This window comes from Ictidomys tridecemlineatus, chromosome 7, assembly GCF_052094955.1.
Source record: "Ictidomys tridecemlineatus isolate mIctTri1 chromosome 7, mIctTri1.hap1, whole genome shotgun sequence".
NCBI lineage: Eukaryota > Metazoa > Chordata > Mammalia > Rodentia > Sciuridae > Ictidomys > Ictidomys tridecemlineatus.
Window position 1 is genome coordinate 118,918,228 of NC_135483.1, and position 13,280 is coordinate 118,931,507.

A 13,280-nucleotide genomic window follows, 5' to 3' on the forward strand; every position below is an offset into this window, starting at 1 on the left:
AGAGAATGTTACTGTACAAAAATAGCATGAATCGTGTATCCATTTAACTGGGGCTGGATATTTTCATACACATGCAAATCTCCTGGTGCAATGTACAAGAGTTTGTCTGTGTTGTATAGTGTGTATATTTAAGGGGTTATTCTGCTAATCTTGGGATATAATCATTGCCATATTTATAAAATAAATATAACGTTATTTCTAAGGTGTTATTCCAAAATTTTTCCCCCAGTACTGGGGATTGAATCCAGGGGCACTTTACCACTTAGTTATACCCCCAGTCCTTTTTATTTTTTATTTGAAACAGGTTCTCACTAAGTTGCTAAGGCTGGCCTCAAACTTGCAATGCCTCCAGGGTTGCTGGGATTATATATGGGTACCCTTGAACCTAGTTCCAATTTTTAACTCCTGGTATGTAGGTACTCCCATTGCTCCATATTCGTATCAGCACTTGACATTGTCATACTATTCTGATATCAGACTCCTGTTTGAAAACTAGGATCTTGTCATCTAAACATGGTCTGTCCAGGAGGAGAGGGGCCTCCTCAGAGTGTAGTCCAGGCTCAAAAGAATAGGAACTACACTCTACTTTCAAATGTAAGTAATGTGCTGACATTGAATACACTTAGAAATAGCACTATTAAAATTCTCCAATTCTTTAAAGTAGATCCATGGAAATATAACAGCATATCTTTACTGAATATCTTACATCAGAAAATCTTAAGAAATTCTTTTTTATACTTCTCCTATCAATTCCTTTCAATTCTCTGTGTAAACAATTAAGTCACCTGTAGCAAAGACTTCAATGTTGTCTTGGGTTAGATTTTTTTTTTTTAAAGTGTTAGGGTTCAAAACGAGGAGCCTCGCACATGGTAGGCAAATGCTCTACTACCAAGCCACATCCCCAGGCCTTGAATCAAATTTGAATATTCACAAAATAATACAAACTACTCTTGCACTTCTGACCTAAGTTAATTCTAGAACCTATCATCTTAGAATTCCTCACTAATATAAATCTAGATCAAGCATATTTTTAGTCAAAAACCATTCAAAAAAATAAGTATCTGCACACTATTTGTAGAAACATATTGCTTTCTTAAAAGAATATCTGTACTCAAATGTGAATGCTGTTAAAAGACTAAGTGTAGCAAACCTAGTGTTACTGTTGAGGCAACTGTGTTTGGAGCTGACAGATAATCTGTTTTAACAATGCCCCATTTCAATATGGCACAATTAGCAAACATGAAAACCAAATATTTGCTTTTTGTAAACCTGATTTAAAATATGAATCAAGGACCAGAACATCTGAGTTTCTTATGCCTCTTCTTGCACCAACCTGTTTATGATGTGTAAATGTTGCTTCATGTATAAGATTCTCAGTGTTGCCTTCTCTCAAAGTGGAACTTACAACCATGGCCTTTCCTCTGGAAGACAATCACTTCGAGTATGGCATCAAAAGTTTTATATACCATACTTCGAGCATGGTATATAAAATCAAATTTTGAAATTATAAGTACCTTTTTAAGACATTTAAGACAATATTTTCTGTGACATGACATGTCTCACTTAAAGACAATCTATTTCTCAGAAATACTTGTTTGCTCACCTGTTGCCACAATTCCTTAGAGGCCACAATTGCAACATGTGAATTTGTCACAGTAGTTTTGTGGCCCTGGGTGGCAGCAAGAACAGTTGCATCTCTACACTTCTGGTCAGTAAGAGAAGTGTGTGTGTATATATATATATATATGGGTTACGATAAAAGTGACTTCATCCTAGCTATAATGTACCTGGTTTATGTTAAGCTAAAATTAAAGAGTTAGGCCTTTATTTTAGTCAACTCTTTCCCTGCTGTGACTTAAAGACCCAACCAGCACAACTCTAGAACTGTAGAAGAGGAAAAGTTGATTGGAGGGCTCATAGAATCAGAGGTCTCAGTGTATAGAAGGGCAGCTCCATTCCTCAGGGTTCGAGGTGAGGCTGAACATCATGGCAGGAGAGTATGAGGGAGGGAAGTAGCTCCCTTCATGATGATCAAGAAGCAGAGAGAGAGAGAGACAAATATATATACCAAAGCCACAACCTAATACCCACCTCCTCCAGCCACAACCTACCACTTCAGTTACCACTCAGTTAATCCCTGTCAGGGCATTAAATCACTGATTGGGTTAAAACTCTCACCACTCAATCATTTCTCCTCTGAATGTTCTTAACATTATCTCACACATGAGCTTTTGGGGGACACCTCATATCCCAAGCATAACATAAGCTTCCTATTCATGACTGGCACACAGCAGACACCTAATACATAGTGTTAAATATAGCATTAATATATAGCATTAAATTGTATCATTTTGGGCTGATCTTATGCTTCAAAAACTGACAATTAATGTCTGAGAAGGTTAATCGAGCAGCTCCATAGGTTTTGACTGTGTCAATCAGTGAAGACCGGAATATTCTCAGACATGCTTTCTTTCAAACCAATTTTGTGAAACTATAGCCAAGGGATACATTTTCAGAATCGAAACTTCTTTACAAGAGATTTTAAATGCTGCTGTGTTTGTTTGGCATAATTATATTTAACAGTGATACAAACATGTTCTGAATTAGCTGGAGGATTGAGAACACTGCTTTCAAACCAGTTGTTGCCCCGTTTGAGAATTATATGTCACATGATCAAGTGAGGCCAACCCATACCTTATTAATTGTTGTGAGCCAACAGGATAAGAAGGGAAACCGATGAAATAAATGATGTACCAACACCAGTTGAGGCCAGAAAGCATTACAGTACACTAATGACCACAAAGCCCATTACCACCATCATGTCACACTATACAAAAGTCAAGACCATGGTTCTACTGTGAGTGGTCTACTGTGAATGGCCCATTTACTTTTAGCAATCAATATTTTTCTTCACAATTAATGTTGTCAATTTATGTTGTATGGCTTTGATGGTTTTGCTTTGATTTAGTTTTTTATTTCTCTACATTTTATAATGGTAGAAAAAGTTACATAGAGAAGAAAGGTGTAGATAGTTTAATAAATTTAAGTCAACATTTGAGGATCATAACAATTGTTCCCTTTAAATGGAATATATGGAATCATCAGGTTTGACAAACATTGTACTATTAAAAATATCCATTCAAGGGGCTGGGGATGTGGCTCAAGCGGTAGCGCGCTCGCCTGGCATGTGTGCGGCCCGGGTTCGATCCTCAGCACCACATACCAACAAAGATGTTGTGTCCACCGAGAACTAAAAAATAAATATTAAAAATTCTCTCTCTCTCTCTCCTCTCTCTCTCTCACTCTATCTTTAAAAAAAAATATCCATTCAAAACAATATGCTATGAGTGTGTTGGAATATTTACATTCATCACCCCAATTTTAGGTCTCATATAAATAAAATCATCAATATACACAAGGAACAAATGTTGATTCTTTCTCAGTCCTATGGATTTCTCATATTACTGAGGCTAAAAGAGAGATCCAAAGTATTCCTTCCTTATGAGGTCAGTGAATTCTAATCAGCCAGTTGTCTTTCTGAATGCTTCACTTATACAAGTGGTTAATTATTGTTGGGCAACTAAAAACAGCTTCAAGTCTAGTCTGACTGTCATTTAAACAAAAATCCACCTTGTGAAAGCTGCTTTTGAAAGATGTGAAAATGAAGAGTATTTCTCTTTCAACTGAAGAGAAAAGTCTTTTCAGACATAAAAATGATTACTGCTATTGGTAGTTCCAGTGCCGAAACAGAGCAAGCAATCAGATACTGCTGATCGTCAAGACAACCTCCGGCAGTTACGGCCTCCAGGAGAAGGATCACTTTTTTAGGGTAAATAATACTCCCTGTAACCACAGATTCAGACATCCAAGGCCCTATGCATCAAGTTGATGGCATCATTTACATGAAGTCCCCACCGCGATCAGCTCTCTGACTTATACATGAAAGAAAAACCCTTCTAAGGCCCAGTTACAATTCTGATTAATAGGTTGGTCAGGTACAGAGCCAAGATTTGCAGTGGGCTGCAGTTGGTGCTTTGTCCAGGACCATGGATCATTTAGGATGAATAGAGCCCTCAGTGGTGGCACTAACGGCATCACTCAGGCAGCAACTTGAAATGCAGTCTCAGAGTTTGTTTGGCCCTTCAGTTGGCACCACGGCTAGCAAACACTCCAGCTGGGCAGCAGAGCCCGGGCCAGCCCTCCTCACCTGATCTGCCAAGCTTGGCAGGCAATCCCCTTTCACCATCCAGATTCTGAATGCAAGTGTCACGAAGGGAGAAGATGTGGTCATGCTTCTTAATGGTAAGGAAGTTGGAAGAGGTAGGGGTTTATTGTTTTGTTTTTAAACACACTCTTATTTAAGATAGGTCAGTGAGGAAGGAAAAAAGAAAGATAAGCTTTGAGGGGGGAAAATAAGGAGGGCCTGTTGCCATAAGAAAAAAAAAATCAACTCTGCACAGACAATGGAGTGGCTGAGTTTTGCAGTATTTATTCCTTGTGAAAAAGGGTGTGAGGTTTTCGTAAGAGAAGGATAACATAAAAGTGCCAGAGCAGGGCTCCTCCAGCCGCCCCAGTCTTCCAGATACAGCTGCTGCCTGACACTGCAGCACAAAGAACCTGGTTGAAAGGCAAAATGGTTTCAGGTTTTCACTCTGTGGTCATTAGACATGTGAGCCGCTCTCAGAGGGTGTGTTGGGCCTGGGAAGCTAGGCACCTGTTGTCGGCAGAAACACAATACACTTATTGATTTGAGAGGGCTGCACTGGGTAACTAAAGAGGGCACGCAAAAATCCAAAATAATAAATGGACCCATTACCCCATGACGTGGAGAAGGGGCCTCCAAAGGAAAGCCATAGACCCAGATTACTTTATCTAAGGCAGTACAAAGCAGAAAGAATTGTTTATGGGAGGTTGGAGGAAGGGCAGGGAGAGAAAAGTGAGGAGGGAAGCAGTGCTTAATAAAAAATGGTGTTGTACTTGAGACCATCTGAAAGAACCCCTTCTGATTTATCTTCTCCCGAAGCTGCAGCAGCCACGATTGAAGTGACTATAATAGCCCAGGAGAAATGTTGGTGCTATTAGTTGGGTGATTGATGGAAGCGCTGCCAAAACAGCTAGGGAATTTGTCAATGTGTTTTTTGAAGTTTGTAAATGATGACACTGGCAAAGTGTAAACAAACTCAGCTCCAGCAGACACGTTACACAGTCCCCAAACTGACACTCGGTTTGCGGGATTGTTCCAATTAGGAATCATCAGCTGGAGTAACAAGCTCTGGCTTCTTGGGCCAGGGAAGATGGGGCTTGTGCAACACGAAACACTTAAAGAAAGTCATAAAAGGAAGTTTTGTGGACACGTCCAAAGCAATGAACTGCCTCTTCATTGCAGGGCACCCCGTAGAAGAAAAGTAAAAGATTTGGAAACCTAAAGACTCAGAGTCACACAACTCTGTGACCACTGAAGGAGCCACATTACTTCTTAAGGTCCATAGAAATGCAATGGCTCAGCCTCCCATTGGTTTGATTTCAAGAAGACTAATTTTTTTTTTAATCAGTTTCTCTTCCTGAGATATTTCTGGGAGAGTTTCTATGTCCCCAAATCCATTCTGATTGTGACTGGGGGACTTAGCCAACTGTTCACTCTGCACTCCTGAAAGTATATTCCTCCCATACAGGTTGATTGGGCAAAGTGTGTTCCAGGCAGTGTGCCCCGCGTCAGGGTACAAAGGTAAGGAAGAGGGACCCAAGCTCTGCACGTGTCAGAACTACACTCACTTGATAAAGACAAGCATTAATCAAATGATATAATTAGTTATCTAATTACAGTTGTGATGAGTGCTGGAAACAATAAAAGATGTGAATGGTGCTTTAGGACATAAAACAGAGATCCTGATCTAGTTAAGAGGATGAGGGAAGAGTTCATCAAGGAAGGACTATTTGAGCAGTGTTCTAAAGCAGGTAAGGAGTCAGCTCAGGGCAGGAAAAGGAAAAGAAAGATCCAGAAAAAAATAGAATAGCACCCAAGGAGGCATGAAAGAGCAGGGTGTCCTTGGGGAAAAAATACTAAAATTCAGAAAAATAGAAAGATAAGGTCATGAAAGACTGTTAAACTTGGATAAAGAGTTGGGGTCTATATTATTTTTAGACAAAGCAATAGAGAGATTTCAGGCATGGAAATGAAATCCCCTGTTTACGTGAGGAGAGACCATTCTGGATGGAATGCAGAAAATGCATTGAGAGGGCAAATATTGCACATGGGTCAGTAATGAGGTCATTGCAATGGTTTAGGCAAGAGATGAGAGTGGAATGGACCAAGAATGGAGCCACAGGGATGGAAAATGTGAACAGATTAGAAAGACATTTGAGAGGTAAAGATCCATAGATTTTTGACCCATCAAGTGGATATAGACACAGAGAGAGGGAGGTATCCCTCCCAGTCAGCAGTTGTTATCTGTGGCACAGATGAAGGTACCATTTTTTCCTACAGGTAATTTTCTCAGGAAGCTGGAAAGAAGGGTCAAGTAACAGGTTGGCGGCATCATGTTGCCCTTTAATAAGAAGCAGCACAAAGCAGGAAAATGTAGATCTTTTGCAAAAAAAAAAAAAAAAAAAAAAAGGCCTAAACAAAAAGAAAAATGCTGAAACAGCCATCACCAACCATTTTAATTTTACTTTCTTTAAAATCTCCTCGGGCAAAAGGAAATATGAGCACAACAGAATCCCCTAAAGAATACAAGCAGGCCGTGTCAACTGTAATCATGATTTTAAAAAGGAATCAGGGGTCATAAGTTATATCGACAGAGGATACACAAGGCACCCCAACAACACAAAGTTTAACGGAGAAATGCCAGTTTCTATGGTGGAAAATAGTTTAAATATGTATAATTGTCTTGGAATAGACTTTGGAGTAGATAGGGCTGTGACTGCAAGAGAAACTGAAGAACTCCTAGTGAGGTCAGTTCTCAAAAAGACATTTCCACTCCCCTATTTGGCCAGTGGGAAAAATCAGTCTTAATTTTGTTCCTGTTATATTTTTTAAAAAATCTGAGTCTGCAATGAGAAATAACCTGAAATAAGTTGTATGTTTCCTGACAAGTGAAGTCAAAATGTTTTTCTGTTTTCTTACAAGAATTTTCGCAAGGCAAGTTTTTCATTCTAGGAAAAACATATCTCTGTGCACAGATCTGAGAATTTTCTTGCAACTCCTTTGATGCCAGCACCTCACTGAAATTCCCCACCTTTAGGCCATTTCACTTCCAAGGGCACATTCATGGCCATCAACTTGCTGCTTTCCCAGCATGGTCCTGGATTCCAAGCACACCAGCACCCAAGGGATTCAGGAGATGAGCTTGTGGAGAAGTTTTTATTCCCACTCTGATGCGGCAGGGACTGAGCTGCTTTGCAGAGGGACATCCAGACAGACTTCCAGTGAGGCAGTGACTGGCACTCAAAGTAACTTTGTCTGTCAAAGACTCTTCCTGTAGAAATGCAAAAGGAAAATGTGTACCATTGAAACAAACTGAAAGCATGTCACAGTGATTGGCAAGCTGACTCCTCGAAAGAAGTAATTATTGCTTGATAATGGCAGCTTATGCCAAAGATGTGAATTTGGGGGCCACCATTCGTGTTATTGCAGGCTGCCTGACATATCAGGAAGTCTTTTGTGGCTTCCGAAGCAGAACTGTAAAGTGGCTTTGGCCCCATCATTTCAACAGTAGCAGCACCAGCAATAGTGGCACATAATGTGTGTTTTCCACATGTCTGTCGTTCCCTGTTCTAAGCACCAGACGAAGCAAGTTAAAAAGAGAAAGACTCATGGACATGTAGTTATGGCATTTCCTATTTTTAACTAAATCATATTTTCAGGCATATTAATGACCAGCGTTTGCACAATCAATTTCAGCCAAAAAGCATCACTTGTTTTTTTGGGGTTTTTTTTTGCATTTCACTATCTTCTAAAACAATAAAAGAGGAAGATATAATCTTTGCTTACTAAAAGTGCGGAAGCCTTAACTAAACATATTTTTTCACTTCTTGGGTGATTTTTTTTATAGTCTTCTTTGTGTTTACTGAATTTTAATTTTTCTTTTTTTTTCTCTAAGAATATAAAAGAAAGACATTTGACTGCAAATCATTAAAGGCTTCCAAAGACATACACTACCTCATATGTAAGGAATATCCAGGGAAAACAATTTGTATATTAAACAGTAAGTAGCTCAATCTGCTCATGCATTTATTAGTCAGCCTTGTCAGTGTACCTGTCTCACAGGTACACTAGTGCACTTTCCATTCATTTAGCTATTTCAATAAAAAATATATCACTTTCTATGTTCTAGGCATGGTACAAGGTACAGACTTATTTCAAATAAAATTTCTTAATGTTTTTAGAAAATGAAAGTGTTTATATATAGATCATTTTCTTAGAGATAAAAAAAAATCTGTACCAGGAATATCTTTCTCTCTAGAATAATTATATAGAAACCATATTACCCTTTGTGGTAGACACTGCTAATGACCTCTCTGGTGTTTCATTCTTCCCTTCCTCCTCATCCACTGAACTGACTTTAAATAGAGTGGAAATGTGCCTAGTTAAAATAACCAGCTTGTCAGCTTTCCTTGCTAGTAATAATGGTCACTCAACTTGTTTCTAGCCAATGAGTTGGAAATAGCAATATTTACCTGAATAAAATAGGGAAACATGGTAAAAACATAGTCCCTTTATTGTCAACATAGGGTCAGTGCCCCATCTTGGACCACATACATTGAGGTTTCTTGTCACATGAGAAAAACAAACTGTGGGCACTTTAGTAGAGATTGCTAGTAGTATTCATCAAAAAAAAAATTTATTTCTTCCTGATAATACAGCTAGACTACTTTTCCAGCCTCCCTTGCAGTGAGACATAGCCATGGTGACTGAAGTGTAGTGACAGGGACAGCCATGTTTCCAGACATGGCCCACCTAGCTTGTAGACACATACATGTTCCTCCTCCTTCTACTAGCTGAGTTAATATTTAAAGCAAATTTAGAAGCTACATATTGAAGACAAATTATAGCAAAGCCTCTATCAGTGCAGATATCTCATTGAGCTGCATTGGACTAATTTGTTATAATAACTAAGATTCTAAATTCTACCATTATCGTATTTAAAGCAGGATACTTCCAAAACAAAACCAAGTGTTTGGCATTAGGTTATCAGGTTGTAGATAGTTAGAAGGTTGGAAAATCTTGTGTGTTTTCTTTTTGTTTGTTTTTTGTTTTTCTGGCAAAATAACTGATAAAAAAAGGCTGCCTTAAGCAATCCGGAAGGTGGACCAGGTGTCTAGTGAGACTGCCTCTAGGGAAATAGTTAAAAAGAGAGATATTAGTGCATATCAGTTCCTCTGTGTTCCTTATAGCAAGTAATTGTGAGGAAGATTATAACTTATGCAAGAATGAACAAGTTTTAGTAAAATTCCAGGATTAAGTTGAGTTCAGAAATGTGAGATTTCACAGGGTTAGAAAAGCCAACAGCTTCTGAACCCAAAAATGTATGATTATAGAGTGACAAAGGACTTGCATAGAAAAGCCCCATTAATTCTGAACAATTAAACAAAGGATTCAAATTGTTGACCTCAGGAATAGCATCCTTTCAGTTGAGAAGGAAAAAAGCATTAAAATGAGGAAACAATAAAATAAGTCAGGTTTGAGAGTCATACCTGAGAAAGAACTTTGAGAGACAGTCACTGGTGCATGAAACTAGCTTGGAAGCATGTAGCATGAGGACCAGAGAATTTTCTAAGGAACTGTATTACAAAACAGAAGAAGAAAAGAATCTATGAATATGCTTAAAAAGCAGAAGAATGAAAACATAGCCTATGGCTTTAAAAGAAGTCTTAGCACCCCACACTTCCACTAGCAAAGAGCAGGTTGTGAAAGCTGTCCCATCCCCAAAGAGGGCAAACTTGCCATTTTTCCCATTCCTTATAAACAGGGAAAATAAGAACCTTCAGTCAAGGAAGAACAGGTTGAGGGCAAATCAAGGGCAGCAGAAAACAATGAAAAGGAAATCTGTCGTGAGAGTGAATGGAAACTTCTCCATCCTTGCAATGCTTGTCCAGCAAGATTCCATACCTGAAATGGACCAGTGGACACCTGGCCTCCTATCCTCCTCTTTTCTACAGAAAATTTGTCTTGCAATTATCCTGCTCTTCATCCAGGATTGTGTATCTGCAGGGCCAGGGGGCATATTTTTGAGGGGATTTTTTGTTTTGTTTTGTTTTGGGTTTTTTTGGAGGGGAGGGGTGCTGTGGAGGAGGTCTCAGTTGTTTTAATTAGAGGTTGCTGGAATCCATGGATCCCCATCTGCACTTGAGGGAGGGAACTGCTTTTTACTCAGTTATCAGAGACAGGAACTGAACAGTGTTTATTAATTTTCTCCTTTGGGGAAAGACTGAGTATGATATTTAAACAGAAAAAAAAAAGAGAGAAAGAATCAACTTCTAGCTGTTTATCAGAATGTGCTTCCTTTCCTTCCTATTTCTCAGCCTACCTTAGGCAATAAAGAAATAAATCAGACTTGAGATTTATGTTTGAGAAAAAACTTTGGGGGTGGTTACTGGCACCTAAAACATAAGTTGGAAGCAAACAGCTATTTGTTTCTTCTTTTCTTATATGTCTCAGATTCTGTGTTAGCAGTGTTTTAGCTTATGTGAATTCCATCCAATAAGAAGTGAGTAAAAGTGACTGATGTCATCACCACTTACAAACTTGATCCAGAAAAACTTCCCACACATCTTCCTCCATGCTCTTAGTTAATTACTGAAAACCACATATGGAAGGTGGCAGTGTCTGTCTGGTTTGAAGTTTGGCATTTTCAGTAGAGCCCCAGATCCCAAGCCTTGGGGACCAGTAACACCTACATGGGATGGATTACTGAAGAAACAAACTTCTATTGCTTTGGCCACTGTAACCTATGGGGTTTACCCCAACATTAATGTTTCCGTAGTGCTGACATGGGAGCAAGCATTACCCTAACTATGTGTGGGTGCTAATTCCTAACTGACATTCCTTTAATGAATAAAAGCTTTCACTCAACTGTGTTCAGATGCTAGTATAGATGGTAAATAGATGGTAATATCTGGACAGCATGTGTGCAGACTCAAGATGCATAGAAATCATGACATTCTCTTTTCTCACCTCTGCTTTCTCTATTTGCAAGTCATGCGCCATTTCTCCTATACTCATTTTAACTTTCTCAGCTTATGGGAATTTTATTTGCAGCTTTCCTATTATATTACAGATGTTGGTAAATGATCTCAAATGCCAGTACAAGGGGTCTGTAGATGTCACAGTAACAACTTCCTCAACTCCATAAAGTGAAGATCTATGCAAGAGCAGGAAGAAAGAAAACAACCCATACAGAAGACAGCTGCAAGAACCTGGAGAGAAAAGGAGACAGCCCAGCAGTGGGGAGAGAAATTAGATGAGACTGAAGAGATCAAGCATATCCAAAGCCTGAAAAGAAGTTTGGAATCAAGTGGCTCCACTTGTGATTGAATGTGAGGGAAACTAAGAAAGGCATGCTGAAGGAGTGTCTGAAATTATTATCCCTGCCTGAGGGGTTAGGAAAAAAAAATGGTGCAGCTATATGTGAACTTGCTATTAAAAGTAGATAGCCTAGAGAACTGGGATATGTTTGGTTCCAGAATTTTTCACATTTAACCCAGCAGGCACATGGAGAGCTGGTGAGGATGCAAAGCCCAATGTGATGGGCAGCTGCTGGATTCTACACATTAGCTACACATAACCTCGTTCACTTGTCCCCACAATCCCAAGTGACAACAGGAGTGGTTAAAAAATAAATCTCTACGTTGGATGATACTTGAAACAATAGAGATTGAATTTTTCTTTCTACTGTTTTTCTCTTGTAGTTCAAAAATGTGACATTTATAGAAAAGTAGAGATTGTTCCTAACCAAACTGCATAATAGTTTCTCTTCTAAAAATAAACATAATCTCTAAATTTATTTTACTTTACCTTATATTTGAGCAAAACAATTTAAAGAAGTTTTTTTTTTAAAGATTCTGAAATCTTATCATAGAACAAACCCAACACTAAACAAGACCAAGGATATTTTTGATGGTGCATTAACTCTGCAACTTTGTATAAGTTTCACTCATTTTCATTCAACACCTATTTATCAGTATTCCAGATGAAGGGAAGGCAAAGATAATTAAAATATGATTGGCAAGCATGGAAGGGAACTGTATTATAATAGAAGGGACTAAACATAAATCCATTGATTATGGAATAATTTGAGATGCCTTGGTTTCCAAAGAGTTGAAATTCTTCATTTTCTACTTGCCAAATAATTCAACAACTTGGTTGTTTTCATACCTCAGTGAGGCAGGAATATGAAGAATGATAATGGCTTCTAATATTTAACTGGGTTATAAGTTTATGCCAGGCAGACTAATAAATGTTTTATATGAATTGTTTTATTCTATCTTTACAAAAGCCCTCTAAGAGAGGTTAAAAAAATTAAAATTTATCATAACTTTTCAGAGGAGGTACATGAGTCACAAAATGTATAGCAAACTATCTAAAGTCACATAGCTGGATAGTGGCAAAGCCAGGATCTGAACCAATATTGTTGTAGTTTTTCCATATGACATCCAAATATGCTATATAAAGCATGATCCATTTGAACAAGATCTTGCCTAGAAGCCTCTGTCATGATATCTCAGACCCATGAAATATACCTCATCTGTGATCTTCAAAACATGCAGAACAGGGGGGCCCCAGCCAGTCCATATCCATCAGCTAGTGCTAATATCTCGGAGATTATTGAATGCATGTCATGCATTATTGCATCTGGTGATTTGAAGGGTTCAATCAATTTCAGTTTCTCCCAAAAGACCAAGTCATTCATAAAAATTTATTGCATGGAAAATCATGTGTTAATCTTAAGTTTTTGGTGTTGACTCTTACCTGATCACTCTGACCCAAAATGAACTCATATCCCTGAGATACAGGAGATCCAAATTCTGGGCATATACATGACAAACTCAGAGGAAAATATCTACCCAGAGCTAATCACTTCAGGGGCTTCCCTTACTTCATTGCTCTATTAATTCACTTGACAGTAATCAGTACCTACCGAGTGTTAGACATTGTATAACGTACTAAAGTTAAAACAGGAAACACTCTCTATCATCTTCATAGAGAGGTGGTCTACTAGAAGACACAATGACAGATCATTCTGAGGCAATGGAATTTTACTTTGAGTTTTTTGGTAAACACT